The sequence below is a fragment of the Rattus norvegicus genome, chromosome 5 (genome assembly GCF_021556685.1).
Source record: "Rattus norvegicus strain SHRSP/BbbUtx chromosome 5, alternate assembly SHRSP_T2T, whole genome shotgun sequence".
Taxonomy (NCBI): domain Eukaryota; kingdom Metazoa; phylum Chordata; class Mammalia; order Rodentia; family Muridae; genus Rattus; species Rattus norvegicus.
The window spans coordinates 27,606,976-27,624,443 of NC_141538.1; the positions used below are offsets into that span (position 1 = coordinate 27,606,976).

Sequence of the window (17,468 nt, forward strand, 5' to 3'; positions counted from 1 at the left end):
CATGATCAAGATAAATATTATAAAGAAAAACATTTAATTGGGGCTAGTTTACAGTTTCAGAAATTCAGTCCATTGACATCATGGCAGGAAACATAGTGGTGTCCAGGCAGACATGGTGCTGGAGAAGGAACTGAATGTTCTACATCTTGATTGGCAGGCAGCAGAAGGAGACTGTGTACCATACTAGGTGTAGCTTGAGCATAGGAGACCTCAAAGCCCACCTCCACAGTGACATACTACCTCCAGTAAGGCCACATGTACTTCAACGAGGCCACACCTCCTCCCTGTGGGGCATGCTTTCAAACACATGAGTCTGTGGGGGGGGGGGTCCAACCACCACAGGAATCAACAACAGACCAAAGTATAGACACTATTAATGTTTACATTGTTGAACCAATGGGTTTATGGAATGACTTTCATGAACAGAGACAAGGACAACAGAGGCAAGGACAGCTGCATTGCCACAGGCTTACTCCCGGATGAAAGGTGGAAACTTGGAGCGCACCACACAACCTGAACACATCTCAGCAGGTTGGAGAGTGTCCTTTCCAGGTCACTTAGTTGGTCTGAGACTCTCCCAGATAGCTAGGCTGGCCACTGCCTCTCATAGGCAGTTCGTCTGGTCTCTGCTCCTTCCAGTTTGCTGGTTCAAGCCTCTTCTAAGCAGCTTAGCTTATCTGTACATGTTCCTCAGCAGTCCTCACAGCTTATATATGCTTGGGTAGAGAAGACCTAGTGTATCTGGTCATGTCCAAGCTTTTTCTGGAATTGTTTACTTCTAGAGCTTGACGAGTTTCCCTGTAGGACTGACTGCATCATCTCCCCTTAGAACATCCTGCTGTTCATCTCAACTGACATCCTATGTCTTAACTAGCCTCTCTCTGAGATGAATGGTTTTAACCTCAAGGGAAAGCTACTACCCAACAGAGGGTCATACTAGATAACAGGAGGCCTCAAACACAATGACAGGAGGCACTGACCTTGTAAGAAGAGATTTCAAGATTCAAGGAACAGGGTGAAGATGGTTAACTAAAGGCAGAGGCAGAAATAGGAGTTATGTCATGACAAGCCAAGGAATTCTGTGGGATGTAAAACTGTGCTAAGTTCAGTAAGGTCGAGACCTGGAGGCTCAGTGGGCACACACCTGAGGCTTAGGCGACTCCCAGCTCCCTGCCAGACTCCTGATTGGAACATGTGTAATGCTTCTCACACAAAAGAAACCCTTTAGGACCATGGACTGTCTCTTTTCATCAAGATCCACCATGGGGAGCTATGAAGAAGGCCTTCACCTATAGAGCTGCAACCTTATCTCCCATAGAAGGCCTCTCTCTGTTCCCAGCCACAACTGCCACCATGCCTGCCTCCACCAAACTCAGGACAATCCCTGCTGGGATAGGCTAGGTGCTGTCCCAGCTCATAGACCCCTGACTCCATTCTCTCTTCTGCGACTCCTAGTGGTGCCCGGATGTCCAAGAGTCTGAGAACCCCACGTCCCTGGCCTTGTTGCAGATCTGGGGGCCCCCTAACCAGCTCTGGCTTTCCCACATCTCAGAATGCCCTTTCCCACTCCTGGAGTGGCCATGCCCTGTGGAGGAGCAGATATAGGCCTACAAAATTCAAGGTTCGCAGGAGGAACAGAAGTGAGAAGCTTTAGGAATGTCTCCCTAGAGCAGTCAGAGGAAGCACAGTCTTACTGACATTCTGAGTTCACATTTTGAGTCTCTGGAACTGGGAGACAGTAAGTTTCTGCTATAAACCAGCCAGCCAGTATGACAACCCATCACAATGTTCCTCGAGAAAGAGTCTCATGGAGAACAGTGACAATATACACTGCTACCGATTATACACTGCTTCTCCTAATGTGGATGCAGGCAAAGACTGGCGGCCATGCCTTTCCCCAGCACCCTTCGCTTAACAGCCCTCTCCACATCCTCAGGGAGAGATACCTGTAGCTCCCTCATTGGTGCCCTTTAAAGACTTCTGTCCTAGGTTTGGGCTTGAAGTACATTTTTGTTGCTTCCCCCAAGTGATAGGAGCACACTGGGTGTGAGTAGAGTCAGGACATGCTTTGAGCACCCGAGTTTGACTTTCTATTGTGTGGAGCTGATTGTAACAGAGGAAAACCTCATTGTCACCCAGAGGGGATCCTGGGAAAAAACAGAGTACAGTGTGAGGTGGGGGTGAGGTGAGGTGAGGTGAAGGGGTGGAGGGGTGAGGGCATGGGAGGCAGCCCAGACACTCTAGCTGACACTTTTCCAAGCCACTCAACTTGAGGTTAATCTCGAAGCTACTCCTAGACTCAAAATCAAGGCCATCCCAGCAGGATGAGGTCCACCCTAGGCCAGAGGAGCTGTTTGATTGACACCAATGTAAGCACAGTTATATTCTCTGAATATGTAGATAGGTGAAAATGTAGCTACTATCAATCGTGATTCTCAGCATTTTTAGTTTTTTAAAAGCAAATCCTCACATTAAGACATAATTTATCCCATGAATTTTCATCATTGGATCCTTTAAAATTATTGTTTTCTATTTTTGATTTTTCAAAATGGAGTAGCTTGGACTTTGCTATGTAGCTCAGGCTGGCTTTGAACTCACAATCTTCCTACTTCCACCTTCCCACTCCACACACACACACACACACACACACACACACACACACACACACACAAGCACACGCTCACACCCCTGTCAGAATGCTAACCTACTTTATTAACTATAAACATACTAAGAGACAAGAGGAACAGACACCATTGGCATAAGCCTTTGGGTTGAGGGTGTTTGTTATGTGGTAAGTACTCTTGACTGAGTTAGAAAGGTTGGCACGCCCTTCAACTCTTTTATCCCTCTCAGTATGTAGTTCTCTATACTGGAGCAAGAAAGAGCTGAATATGAGGAAACTTAGTTGTGTCTAGCACCCCTTCTGCCACTAAGGAGGAAGTAGGGTTATGAATGCTAAAATAGCTCCTGACACATCTGACAAGTTCAGGCAACCTTTCCTGCGCCTGTGTCAGAGAACAGGAGAAGATTTGCTAGCAGGAAAACATGTTTTCCTCACAGGAGAACATAAGATGCTGGTTTCAAGAAGGTTCTATCCTCTTTAGGGGAATGTGGTTGCTTCACAGACAACTTCTAGACTAGTGGTCCTCAACCTTCCTCATGCTGTGATCCTTTTATTCCCCTTTTCTTTTCTTTTGTTGGATATTTTCTTTATTTACACTTCAGATGTTATCCCCTTTCCCAGTTTCTCCTCCGGAAATGCCCTATTCTATTCCCCCTTCCTCCTGCTTCTATGAGGGTGCTCCCCCACCTGCCCACCCACTCCCTCCTGCCCCTTCACCCTGGCATTCCCCTACCCTGGTGCATCGAGCCTTCACAGGACCAAGGGCCTCTCCTATTGATGTCTGACTAGGCCATCCTCTGCTACATATACAGCTGGAGCCATGGGTCCCTCCACATAGACTCTTTGATTGGTGGTTTAGTCCCTGGGAGCTCTGGGTGTGTGTGTGTGTGTGTGTGTGTGTGTGTGTGTGTGTGTGTGTGTGTGTGTGTGTGATTGGTTGATATTGTTGTTCTTCCTATGAAGGGGTTATGAACCCCTTCAGCTCCTTCAGTCCTTTCTCTAACTCCTCCGTTGGGGACCCCATTCTCAGTCCAATGGTTGGCTTTGGGTGTCTGCCTCTGATCATTTAGTACAGTTTCTCATGTTATGGTGACCCCAACCATAAAATTATTTTCGCTGCTACTTTGTAACTATAATTTGTTATTGAATTGTAGTGTAAATAGATTTGAAGATAGAGGTTTTGCCAAAGGGGCTGTGACCCTCAGGTTGAGAACCTCTGTTTTCAAGGAAGGGGCCTCATCCTCCTGAGGAGAGGTTGAGTCAAATACTGAGTACAGCAGACAGTGGAGGTGGAGCTCTGAGGGAAGAGGTTGATCTGAAGAGAAGAAGCCTTTGGGAAGATGGCTTCACCCTCTCTGAAGGTTCTCTTTCCTTGTGATAAGGTGTGAGGGAATGTATTCAATTACACGTAAATATATGTAAAACAAAGGCCAGACCTCACAAAACTGCTTCTGTAGGGCATCTCCGACAGAGGTCATTGGGAGAAGGCTTAGACTAACTTTCTGTTTATTGTGTGTGATATGTAATGGGGTAAAAGAGGGTAGAGCATGGAGTAGCTACATATGCTTGGCCTCTAGGCAGAATCTCTGCTGGAGAGAAGGCTCTAGGAGGGAGAGCTGACAAAACACCACACCCCATGTCCATGCCTACACACCTGCCACTAAACATGTCTGGGTGTAAGAAAAAAAGAAGAGACTTGGCAAAGTGAGGTCTCTCATGGACATCAGGTATAACAGGCCCTTGAAATAAATGATGTGTAATATCGGCAATAAAATGTGCTCAGCAGGATAGGAGCATTTGGAAATCAATTATTTTTGCTTGATAAAATTAAATTAATCCACGTTAAAACTATATAATTTTAGAAATTCACAGAATATCTAAAAATATAATTTGTAACATTTCCATGGAGGTATGTGTGCATTTCTCTTTGTTTATATATGTACAAATGTGACAATATTTTCTGTCTTTCCTTGAGATGTGTTTGGCACACATTATTAGAAGTCATGTCTAGATTTGCGATATGTTTTCATTTTTATTTTATACACAGCTCTCACTTTAAAATGTCATTTGAGACTAGTGTTAACAGCTCTGAGGTATCTTATATTATGAAGATAGCCTAATATTTTACACTATCCTTTATGTTTAAACACCAGTTAGCTTCTAATTCTATCACATTTTCACATTATACTTAAAATTCCTGCAGTAAATTTTATATAACTTATGGTTTTTTTTTTTTTTTGCAATAAAACTGCTGGGAGGTTTACACAGTTAAACAAAGCACATACATGACTTTCAGGCTTCCATCATTGTCTAATTATTCTCCAGCTAGGTTGAATCGAACTTAAGGTATAGGTAGGTAAAGGTAGTCTGTGATCATCTGAGAAAAAAAGGGAGGTCCTTATTAGAAGCCCTGGTTTTAAACTTAGTTGTTTATTTGCAGTGTAATCTCTAGTATTATCTCAGAGTTCAATTTCTCTGTTTTCAAGCTGGAACAAATACAAATAACACAAACTAGCTTCTAAAATAACCAACGATTCAAGGAGTGCAGACGAATGCCCTCTGTAAGGTTTAAAGGCTATCCAAATGTTAGCGGTTGAGATTACTGCCATGCTTCCAAGTTGTGTTTCCTCCCTAGTTGCCACTTGAAAAGTGACAGCCATAACTTGGTCCTGTGCCCGGCCGTAGAGATAAGGACAGAGAAAAGAAAGCCATTCCTCAGCGCTAACAGGAAGGGGGTAGGGTGGGGGGAGGAGGAGGCTTCCAAGCCATTGCCTGGAAATCTCACTAATGAAAGTTTATGTCTCTGACACCTCACACTAGCACCGTGGCCCTGTGGGGAAAAGGGTCACGGGAAGCCTAGAGCCAGGCTAACTCATTACCATAAGTGTGCTCAGAATTAGAGGAGAGAATCCAGGAAGGGCAAATGGGACGGTAGAGTCACCAAGCGGCTGGCATTTTACCTTCTGTGAGATCAAGGTGCTCAGCTGAAAGGACCAATGTCATCTCTCTGCAGAAGTGCAGGGACACATAATGAGATAGAAATATAATCAAATGAGAACTTTGTTCAACAGAGGGCAGGGTTTCTCTTTCTGCTCTTTGTTGCCGAGGAACTGTAAACAGGGAGGAGGAAAGCCAAGGGAAACATCCTTCTGCAGGCAGCTTGATGGGTGGGCAGGCAAGGGAGGGGCGCCAGCCATGTGTGTGGGGGGCGGGTAGGAAGTGTGTAGAGGTAAACCAGATCGGGAACTAACCAATGAGGAAAGAGGGGCAGGAGGAAATGGGTGGGGTGGGGCTTAAAACAGAGGCGTGTTAAGCAGATGCCTGAAAACAGTCTTGAGAGTCTGACAATTGAATTTTCTTTTAAGGTAAAACTTAAAATATGTTTTATCTAGTTCGGTAATTTCAGGGAGGATTCAGCTGATGCGGGAGGAAGTTTTTGGCTAGAAAGGGCAGTGGATCTGAGGAAAACTTCTCTGAGACCTTCAGGTTGTCTAATGTTCTTGAATGCTGAATGGGAATGTCTGTGGGTGTGGGAGGTCCTGCTGAATCACACCGCACAACCAGACTTTCTTACATAAGCAACAATGGGAAACGGAAGCCTGGCCTACAAACCTGAGGCCAAGCCAGCGACAACGACTGCTTTGAGCATTTTGGGGGCAGTAAAGTACCTCACTTCAGAAAACTCAGCTGCTAGAGCGCCACACATTGTCATTTAATGAGCATTTTGACTGAGGTGACATTCCAACTAGTCAATAAAAGACAGAAATAAACTATGCAAACAGGCAAAAAGAAGCAAGTTGCCTACTCATCAGCAGAATGGGCAATTCTGTGTGTATTATAGCTTCATAATCAGAGTGTTAAGACAAAATCCAGGGCTCCACCAGCCTAAATAGGCTAGATTTGACCATCTGTCCTCAATAACCAGTTAACAAAAGGTCTGCTCTCAGTGGCCTCGTTTCTTTATTCTCAGTACCCTGCATGTGCTTCCAAATCCAAACCATCTTTCTTCTCTCTTAATATTTGCTTTCTGCTAACATATGGTTATCCCCTAAAGTGACTTGACATGAATAATTTCCTTTAATTATATCCACATTTTCTGTGTCAAATACTGTGAGATAGTTGTAATACAATTTTATTTTTATGCAAACTTTACAACGAGTAGAACCAAGATAAGTTTAATTGTCTGTAAAAGGCCAGGGTTTTGAACCACACTCCTAATAGGCTCCTTTAGGCTTTGATCGTCCAGTTTATGTCTTGGAAGCCGGCCTAGGTTGTCTCACTGAAAAAATCTTAAAACCTATATAAAGTCATACATCTTATTCCTATATGTGATATGTTCATATAACCTATGTTAAAATACATCTTCATGAATATATTGAAGAACTGGCAAAGTCCCAAACCAATAATGTAAAAGAACACAACTCAGAGACAAATGGCTTGTGTACCACAGGGACACTTTCGTCTTGAGATAATTTGCTGAGACTGAGGAATTGAAGTGTTTATTTTGGTGATTTTATAAGGTGTTGGGATGGAAAAATGTAACAAGGTGGTAGAAATAACAGAATAAGCAACCAAAGTGAACGGTGGATATAAATGATTAGACTCTTATTATTATACTAGTAGGCCAACCCTCCCAAGGCATTGAAGCCCAAGTTTGTGTGGCTTGGCTCTTGTGTAGAACTGCATATCTTTTTTTATTAAGGCAGTCCTGATGAAATTACTTTCCCTGGGAAGAGGCCATGTTACATGTTTTACCTTGTGAAGCCTGGTTTTACATTTTTCACTCTTCATATCTTATATAAACACACACACACACACACACACACACACACACACACAAACACAGACACAGACACACACACACACAAACACAGACAGACACACAGACACATGCCATTTGAAATACAATGAGCAGAAACAACAAAGAACATAATTGCAAGTAAAAGCAGCCACTGAAAGGATCAGAGATAAAACAGTCACCCTACTTTATATTAGGACAAGATGCAAGGCCTATCTGTGACTAAGCAGTCCTGGTCAAGATGGGGTCTTGCCCATCACTGCCTAGTTCTGGTTCCGTAGGGTGATACAAAGAGCTCCTTATTGCTACCATCCTTCAGGGGCTCAAGCCACCCTGAAAGTTTATTAAACAAACACAAGAAAGCTAAAGAAAGTCAAGAAATCTGCAGGGTTGAAGTAATTTATAAAAGAAGCTAAAGCATCAGATAAATAGAATTGCTAGAAATAAAAATGAAAATCGCAAACAGTTTTATTCATTTTCTTCATCTGTTTAGTTATATTTTCCTGTCTTTCTTTAAGGAGTTTGTTTCCTCTTCAAGGGCTTCTACTTGTTTGGTTATATTTTTCTGTATTTCTTTAAGGAATTTATTTATATCCTCTTTAAAGGCCTCTATTATCTTCATAAGATGAGATTTAAGGTCACAGTCTTGCTCTTTAGTTGTGTTAGGGTACCCGGGGCTTACTGTAGTAGAAGAACTGGGTTCTGACGGTGTCATACTGCACTCACTTTTGTTGATTGTGTTCTTGTGCTTGCATTTAGCCATCTGATTGTCTCTGGCATTGGTTGGCCTGATAGTTTCTGGGAGTAGCAAGCCTTTGGGACTGGTTGTTCTGGGTGGCAGCAGACCTCCCAAAAGGTAGGCAGAGCTGTGGGCTGGGGTGTGGAGTACAGATTCTTGATTTCAGGTAGAGGTGTGGACCAGACAATGGAGCTAGTTGACTTGGGTAGGAACAGGCCTCTTGGGAGGCAGGAATTGCTGGGACTGGGGAGTGGCATGCTGATCCATGATTGTAACTAGTGGGGTAGACCAGAAGGAAGTTGGAGCTCCAATAGTATTTGTATTTTTGATACAAAATTTGGCAGAGAATCTCTCCAACAAGAAGAATTCTACAGAATGTATTTTAAGTAGGAGAAAGTAGGTTTAGTTAGAAGCAAAGGAAAACTTATTAAATGTTAAACATTTGGGCTAATTTAAATGAATAGTGTAGTTAACAATTGAACTGATACCTTGAGGGGTTATAAAGAAGATACAAGGTAATGTGTATAGAAGCAGAAGTTAAGTAGGAAGTATTGAATGAAACAAATGTATTTTCAATTATGAGTTACAGTAGAAGAGAACAAAGGAATCAATTAATATTAAAATTTGGAAAATATATGTATGGATGTTTGTGATGCAAAGATAAATACTGAATCATAATATATGCGTTCATTTCAAATGGGGAGGAGGGGACTGACTATGAACAGTGCTCATTCTGAGGAAAGAAAGGGAGGAAGAACAAAGGACAAACATGGCCAATGGGAAGTGAAGAATGCAATGGTGAGGTTGCCCCTGCTTCCACCACCGTTATGGACTCTTCCTCTGGAACTGTAGGACACAATAATGTTTTTCTTCCATAAGTCACGGTTGATCATTGGTTTTTTTTTTACCACAGCAACTGAAAGTGACTAATACATAAATAATTAAGAATTATAGTGGAAAATTTTGACATACATGTCTAAGAAATGAGAGAAAAGAAAAAATAGTACAACTCTAGAAGATTTTAAGAAACCCAACAATTGACATATACTATTAACATTCTTTGGTGTGTGTGTGTGTGTGTATGTGTCCTGTTTGTGTGTGTGTCCTGTTTTGTGTGTGCGCGCATGTGTGTTTGTGTGCGTACACACTCATCTTTGCACATGTGTGTAGACCATAAGTTGATGCTGGATTTCTTTATTATTGCTCTCTACCTTCTCTCTGCTCATTTTAATAATTAATTGAATGCTTTCTTTGTCAAGTCACATAATATACACTGGCCACTCTCACCCTACCCTCTTACATCCAATACTACCCTTGTCTCTCCCCATTCTTCTCTGTAAATCTCTTTCTCATATCTATATCTATTCAGTTTGTTTATTGTCTACAGAGTTTAACTAAGGATGTCTGTGTGATCATGAGTTTGGGGTTATCTGTTAGATCCTGGTGGGGTAACAATAGGTATATAACTAAAAATATTTTCTCCTCCTCCCCAAGAATCTAACAATAACCAAGAGTTGAACAGTAGGAGATAGGGTTCCCTGGGTTTCTTCATCCACCCAAGAGGGAGTAATAGGACCAGCATTATTTTTTTGAGACAGTGTTTATAGGGCCAGTATTATTTTTTGAGACAGCATTTCACAGTGAATCTGGAACTTGCAATTTTGGATGGGCTGAACAAGCTTCTGGTCAGTTCTCAGGTCAGGAGACAGACAGACAGAAAGAGAGAGAGAGAGAGAGAGAGAGAGAGAGAGAGAGAGAGAGAGAGAGAGAGAGAGAGAGAGAAATGGAAATTGTTAATTTGAGAAATTCAAGCTGACATCATCACACATTTGGCTGGTATTACATTTGTCTCCTGTCATTTGCATATATGCTATTCTTACACATAAAGTGTCTTTGTACCTAGCCCATTTCAGTGAATGTTCACGATATAGAACACACAGTCAGTGCTCATGTGGTCTGTGGTCCTGGGTCTTCCCCTTTTCACATGTTCACTCAAAAGGAAAAGTTTCCCCCTTTCAGTTAGAGTTTACTTAAAATTAAAAACAATCAGGCTGGAGTGGTTAAGAGCACTGACTGCTCTTCCAGAGGTCCCGAGTTCAATTCCCAGCAACCACATGGTGGCTCACAACCATCTGTAATGGGATCTGATGCCCTCTTCTGGTGTGTCCGAAGATAGCTACAGTGTACTCACATACATAAAATAAATAAAATAAAAAAGAAAATAATCTTAATTCATTAAGTGAGAGCTAAGTAATAAAAAGAGTAATTGCTTTTATCACTGCAGTCATGTGTTCTTGGAGTTTTAGATGTGTTAGAAAAGATACAATATATCTCATTCAAAATTGGTTACTAGAACTGATTGCATGAGGAATGGAAAATGGAGAAGTGTGAAACTGTTCACTGTGGGGAAGGAACACAGTGAAGTGAAGATGATGGGAAGGCTGCATGGACAGAAGGACGTCAAACTACTTCCCAGGGAGCCACTACTGCACAGACAGAAGGACTGCAAACCACTTCCTTTACAAGTGGATAATTAAAGTATTGTTTTTTTTTTAAATTTAGAGAATACTTTATTAGTTTTTGTAATCAAACCCACGTAGATAAGACCTTACATATTTAATACAGTGTGTTACCCCTGTACAAATGGAAAAAACTTAAGTTCAACATTTCTAGACCAATATGGCTGTTAATTTCTGTACAGTGCCAACTCAACACAGTAAACGGGGATACTTTTTTCCAAAGTTGACAGCACAGGTAAAGTTTCAAAAAATTCAAATTATATATCTGTATATATATATTTATATTTATATAAAAAGACCAATAATAGCAGTGTGTTATGCATCAACAGCAGCAACAGCTTTTCCAGGTTCTGCAGTCATCTGAACAAAACTGTAGAGACATCCAGCACACTCCATTAAAAAAAAAAAGCAAAAAAACAAAACCCGAGAAAACAGCACAGTTCTGTTACTCTTGTGGTACCTGGCACCATTTTTTTTTTTTTTTTTTTTTTATTAACTTGAGTATTTCTTATATACATTTCGAGTGTTATTCCCTTTCCCGGTTTCCGGGCAAACATCCCCCTCCCCCCTCCCCTTCCTTATGGGTGTTCCCCTCCCAACCCTCCCACCATTGCTGCCCTCCCCCCATAGACTAGTTCACTGGGGGTTCAGTCTTAGCAGGACCCAGGGCTTCCCCTTCCACTGGTGCTCTTACTAGGATATTCATTGCTACCTATGAGGTCAGAGTCCAGGGTCAGTCCATGTATAGTCTTTAGGTAGTGGCTTAGTCCCTGGAAGCTCTGGTTGCTTGGCATTGTTGTACTTTTGGGGTCTCGAGCCCCTTCAAGCTCTTCCAGTTCTTTCTCTGATTCCTTCAATAGGGGACCTATTCTCAGTTCAGTGGTTTGCTGCTGGCATTCGCCTCTGTATTTGCTGTATTCTGGCTGTGTCTCTCAGGAGCGATCTACATCCGGCTCCTGTCGGTCTGCACTTCTTTGCTTCATCCATCTAGTCCAATTGGGTGGCTGTATATGTATGGGCCAAATGTGGGACAGGCTCTGAATGGGTGTTCCTTCAGTCTCTGTTTTAATCTTTGCCTCTCCCTTCCCTGCCAAGGGTATTCTTTTTCCTCATTTAAAGAAGGAGTGAAGCATTCACATTTTGATCATCCGTCTTGAGTTTCGTTTGTTCTAGGGATCTAGGGTAATTCAAGCATTTGGGCTAATAGCCACTTATCAATGAGTGCATACCATGTATGTCTTTCTGTGATTGGGTTAGTTCACTCAGGATGATATTTTCCAGTTCCAACCATTTGCCTACGAATTTCATAAACTCGTTGTTTTTGATAGCTGAGTAGTATTCCATTGTGTAGATGTACCACAATTTCTGTATCCATTCCTCTGTTGAAGGGCATCTGGGTTCTTTCCATTTTCTGGCTATTATAAATAAGGCTGCGATGAACATAGTGGAGCACGTGTCTCTTTTATATGTTGAGGCATCTTTTGGGTATATGCCCAAGAGAGGTATAGCTGGATCCTCAGGCAGTTCAATGTCCAATTTTCTGAGGAACCTCCAGACTGATTTCCAGAATGGTTTTACCAGTCTGCAATCCCACCAACAATGGAGGAGTGTTCCTCTTTCTCCACAACCTCGCCAGCATCTGCTGTCACCTGAGTTTTTGATCTTAGCCAATCGCACTGGTGTGAGGTGAAATCTCAGGGTTGTTTTGATTTGCATTTCCCTTATGACTAAAGATGTTGAACATTTCTTTAGGTGTTTCTCAGCCATTCGGCATTCCTCAGCTGTGAATTCTTTGTTTAGCTCTGAACCCCATTTTTTAATAGGGTTGTTTCCCTGCGGTCTAACTTCTTGAGTTCTTTGTATATTTTGGATATAAGGCCTCTATCTGTTGTAGGGTTGGTAAAGATCTTTTCCCAATCTGTTGGTTGCCGTTTTGTCCTAACCACAGTGTCCTTTGCCTTACAGAAGCTTTGCAGTTTTATGAGATCCCATTTGTCAATTCTTGATCTTAGAGCATAAGCCATTGGTGTTTTGTTCAGGAAATTTTTTCCAGTGCCCATGTGTTCCAGATGCTTCCCTAGTTTTTCTTCTATTAGTTTGAGTGTGTCTGGTTTGATGTGGAGGTCCTTGATCCACTTCGACTTAAGCTTTGTACAGGGTGATAAGCATGGATCGATCTGCATTCTTCTACATGTTGCCCTCCAGTTGAACCAGCACCATTTGCTGAAAATGCTATCTTTTTTCCATTGGATGGTTTTGGCTCCTTTGTCAAAAATCAAGTGACCATAGGTGTGTGGGTTCATTTCTGGGTCTTCAATTCTATTCCATTGGTCTATCTGTCTGTCTCTGTACCAATACCATGCAGTTTTTATCACTATTGCTCTGTAATACTGCTTGAGTTCAGGGATAGTGATTCCCCCTGAAGTCCTTTTATTGTTGAGGATAGCTTTAGCTATCCTGGGTTTTTTGTTATTCCAGATGAATTTGCAAATTGTTCTGTCTAACTCTTTGAAGAATTGGATTGGTATTTTGATGGGGATTGCATTGAATCTGTAGATTGCTTTTGGTAAAATGGCCATTTTTACTATATTAATCCTGCCAATCCATGAGCATGGGAGATCTTTCCATCTTCTGAGGTCTTCTTCAATTTCTTTCTTCAGTGACTTGAAGTTCTTATTGTACAGATCTTTTACTTGCTTGGTTAAAGTCACACCGAGGTACTTTATATTATTTGGGTCTATTATGAAGGGTGTCGTTTCCCTAATTTCTTTCTCGGCTTGTTTCTCTTTTGTATAGAGGAAGGCAACTGATTTATTTGAGTTAATTTTATACCCAGCCACTTTGCTGAAGTTGTTTATCAGCTTTAGTAGTTCTCTGGTGGAACTTTTGGGATCACTTAAATATACTATCATATCATCTGCAAATAGTGATATTTTGACCTCTTCTTTTCCGATCTGTATCCCTTTGATCTCCTTTTGTTGTCTGATTGCTCTGGCTAGAACTTCAAGAACTATATTGAATAAGTAGGGAGAGAGTGGGCAGCCTTGTCTAGTCCCTGATTTTAGTGGGATTGCTTCAAGTTTCTCTCCATTTAGTTTAATGTTAGCAACTGGTTTGCTGTATATGGCTTTTACTATGTTTAGGTATGGGCCTTGAATTCCTATTCTTTCCAGGACTTTTATCATGAAGGGGTGTTGAATTTTGTCAAATGCTTTCTCAGCATCTAATGAAATGATCATGTGGTTCTGTTCTTTCAGTTTGTTTATATAATGGATCACGTTGATGGTTTTCCGTATATTAAACCATCCCTGCATGCCTGGGATGAAGCCTACTTGATCATGGTGGATGATTGTTTTGATGTGCTCTTGAATTCGGTTTGCCAGAATTTTATTGAGTATTTTTGCGTCGATATTCATAAGGGAAATTGGTCTGAAGTTCTCTTTCTTTGTTGTGTCTTTGTGTGGTTTAGGTATAAGAGTAATTGTAGATTCGTAGAAGGAATTCGGTAGGGCTCCATCTGTTTCAATTTTGTGGAATAGTTTGGATAATATTGGTATGAGGTCTTCTATGAAGGTTTGATAGAATTCTGCACTAAACCCATCTGGACCTGGGCTCTTTTTGGTTGGGAGACCTTTAATGACTGCTTCTATTTCCTTAGGAGTTATGGGGTTGTTTAACTGGTTTATCTGTTCCTGATTTAACTTTGATACCTGGTATCTGTCTAGGAAATAGTCCATTTCCTGAAGATTTTCAAATTTTGTTGAATATAGGTTTTTATAGTAAGATCTGATGATTTTTTGAATTTCCTCTGAATCTGTAGTTATGTCTCCCTTTTCATTTCTGATTTTGTTAATTTGGACGCACTCTCTGTGTCCTCTCGTTAGTCTGGCTAAGGGTTTATCTATCTTGTTGATTTTCTCAAAGAACCAACTTTTGGTCCTGTTGATTCTTTCTATGGTCCTTTTTGTTTCTACTTGGTTGATTTCAGCTCTGAGTTTGATTATTTCCTGCCTTCTACTCCTCCTGGGTGTATTTGCTTCTTTTTGTTCTAGAGCTTTTAGGTGTGCTGTCAAGCTGCTGACATATGCTCTTTCCTGTTTCTTTCTGCAGGCACTCAGCGCTATGAGTTTTCCTCTTAGCACAGCTTTCATTGTGTCCCATAAGTTTGAGTATGTTGTATCTTCATTTTCATTAAATTCTACGAAGTTTTTAATTTCTTTCTTTATTTCTTCCTTGACCAGGTTATCATTGAGTAGAGCATTGTTCAATTTCCACGTATATGTGGGCATTCTTCCCTTATTGTTATTGAAGACCAGTTTTAGGCCGTGGTGGTCCGATAGCACGCATGGGATTATTTCTATCTTTCTGTACCTGTTGAGGCCCGTTTTTTGACCAATTATATGGTCAATTTTGGAGAAAGTACCATGAGGAGCTGAGAAGAAGGTATATCCTTTTGCTTTAGGATAGAATGTTCTATAAATATCCGTTAAGTCCATTTGGCTCATGACTTCTCTTAGTCTGTCAACATCACTGTTTAATTTCTGTTTCCATGATCTGTCCATTGATGAGAGTGGGGTGTTGAAATCTCCCACTATTATTGTGTGAGGTGCAATGTGTGTTTTGAGCTTTAGTAAGGTTTCTTTTACGTATGTAGGTGCCCTTGTATTTGGGGCATAGATATTTAGGATTGAGAGTTCATCTTGGTGGATTTTTCCTTTGATGAATATGAAGTGTCCTTCCTTATCTTTTTTGATGACTTTTAGTTGGAAATTGATTTTATTTGATATTAGAATGGCTACTCCAGCTTGCTTCTTCTGACCATTTGCTTGGAAAGTTGTTTTCCAGCCTTTCACTCTGAGGTAGTGTCTGTCTTTGTCTCTGAGGTGTGTTTCCTGTAGGCAGCAGAATGCAGGGTCCTCGTTGCGTATCCAGTTTGTTAATCTATGTCTTTTTATTGGGGAGTTGAGGCCATTGATATTGAGAGATATTAAGGAATAGTGATTATTGTTTCCCTTTATATTCATATTTGGATGTGAGGTTATGTTTGTGTGCTTTCATTCTCTTTGTTTTGTTGCCAAGACGATTAGTTTCTTGCTTCTTCTAGGGTATAGCTTGCCTCCTTATGTTGGGCTTTACCATTTATTATCCTTTGTAGTGCTGGATTTGTAGAAAGATATTGTGTAAATTTGGTTTTGTCATGGAATATCTTGGTTTCTCCATCTATGTTAATTGAGAGTTTTGCTGGATACAGTAACCTGGGCTGGCATTTGTGTTCTCTTAGGGTCTGTATGACATCAGTCCAGGATCTTCTGGCCTTCATAGTTTCTGGCGAGAAGTCTGGTGTGATTCTGATAGGTCTCCCTTTATATGTTACTTGACCTTTTTCCCTTACTGCTTTTAATATTCTTTCTTTATTTTGTGCGTTTGGTGTTTTGACAATTATGTGACGGGAGGTGTTTCTTTTCTGGTCCAATCTATTTGGAGTTCTGTAGGCTTCTTGTATGCCTATGGGTATCTCTTTTTTTAGGTTAGGGAAGTTTTCTTCTATGATTTTGTTGAAGATATTTACTGGTCCTTTGAGCTGGGAGTCTTCACTCTCTTCTATACCTATTATCCTTAGGTTTGATCTTCTCATTGAGTCCTGGATTTCCTGTATGTTTTGGACCAGTAGCTTTTTCCGCTTTACATTATCTTTGACAGTTGAGTCAATGATTTCTATGGAATCTTCCGCTCCTGAGATTCTCTCTTCCATCTCTTGTATTCTGTTGGTGAAGCTTGTATCTACAGCTCCTTGTCTCTTCTTTTGGTTTTCTATATCCAGGGTTGTTTCCATGTGTTCTTTCTTGATTGCTTCTATTTCCATTTTTAATTCCTTCATCTGTTTGATTGTGTTTTCCTGGAATTCTTTCAGGGATTTTTGCCATTCCTCTCTGTAGGCCTCTACTTGTTTATTAATGATTTCCTGTGTTTCCCTAAGTGTGTTCATGTCTTTCTTGAAGTCCTCCAGCATCATGATCAAATATGATTTTGAAACTAGATCTTGCTTTTCTGGTGTGTTTGGATATTCCATGTTTGTTTTGGCGGGAGAATTGGGCTCCGATGATGGCATGCAGTCTTGGTTTCTGTTGCTTGGGTTCCTGCGCTTGCCTCTCGCCATCAGATTATCTCTAGTGTTACTTTGTTCTGCTATTTCTGACAGTGGCTAGACTGACCTATAAGCCTGTGTGTCAGGAGTGCTGTAGACCTGTTTTCCTCTCTTTCAGTCAGTTATGGGGACAGTGTGTTCTGCTTTCCGGCGTGTAGTTTTTCCTCTCTACAGGTCTTCAGCTGTTCTTGTGGGCCTATGTCTTGAGTTCACCAGGCAGCTTTCTTGCAGCAGAAAATTTGGTCTTACCTGTGGTCCCGAGGCTCAGGTTCGCTCGTGGGGTGCTGCCCAGGGGCTCTCTGCAGCAGCAGCAACCAGGAAGACCTGTGCCGCCCCTTCCGGGAGCTTCAGTGCACCAGGGTTCCAGATGGTCTTTGGCTTTTTCCTCTGGCGTCCGAGATGTGTGTGCAGGGAGCAGTCTCTTCTGGTTTCCCAGGCTTGTCTGCCTCTCTGAAGGTTTAGCTCTCCCTCCCACGGGATTTGGGTGCAGAGAACTGTTTATCCGGTCTGTTTCTTTCAGTTTCCGGCGGTGTCTCAGGCGCAGAAGTCCTGCCGCTCCTGGACCCTCCCCCACGGGAGCCCAGAGGCCTTATACAGTTTCCTCTTGGGCCAGGGATGTGGGCAGGGGTGAGCAGTGTTGGTGG

The 17,468-nt window shown here is 41.7% G+C and overlaps 1 protein-coding gene and 1 long non-coding RNA gene across 2 annotated transcripts in view; both read left to right on the top strand.

Moving 5' to 3' along the window:
- The first annotated feature begins 5,934 nt into the window (after positions 1-5,934).
- The window catches only part of LOC120102821 (uncharacterized), a 79,902-nt gene continuing 68,368 nt past the window's right edge, over positions 5,935-17,468 (top strand). The window contains exon 1 of the long non-coding RNA NR_190458.1: positions 5,935-5,988. This is a non-coding gene — a long non-coding RNA (uncharacterized LOC120102821). The remainder of the gene's footprint in view (positions 5,989-17,468) is intronic.
- The window catches only part of LOC148005671 (uncharacterized), a 44,047-nt gene continuing 32,513 nt past the window's right edge, over positions 5,935-17,468 (top strand). The window contains exon 1 of the mRNA XM_087551575.1: positions 5,935-5,988. The gene's annotated coding sequence lies outside the window, so the exon portion shown is untranslated. The remainder of the gene's footprint in view (positions 5,989-17,468) is intronic.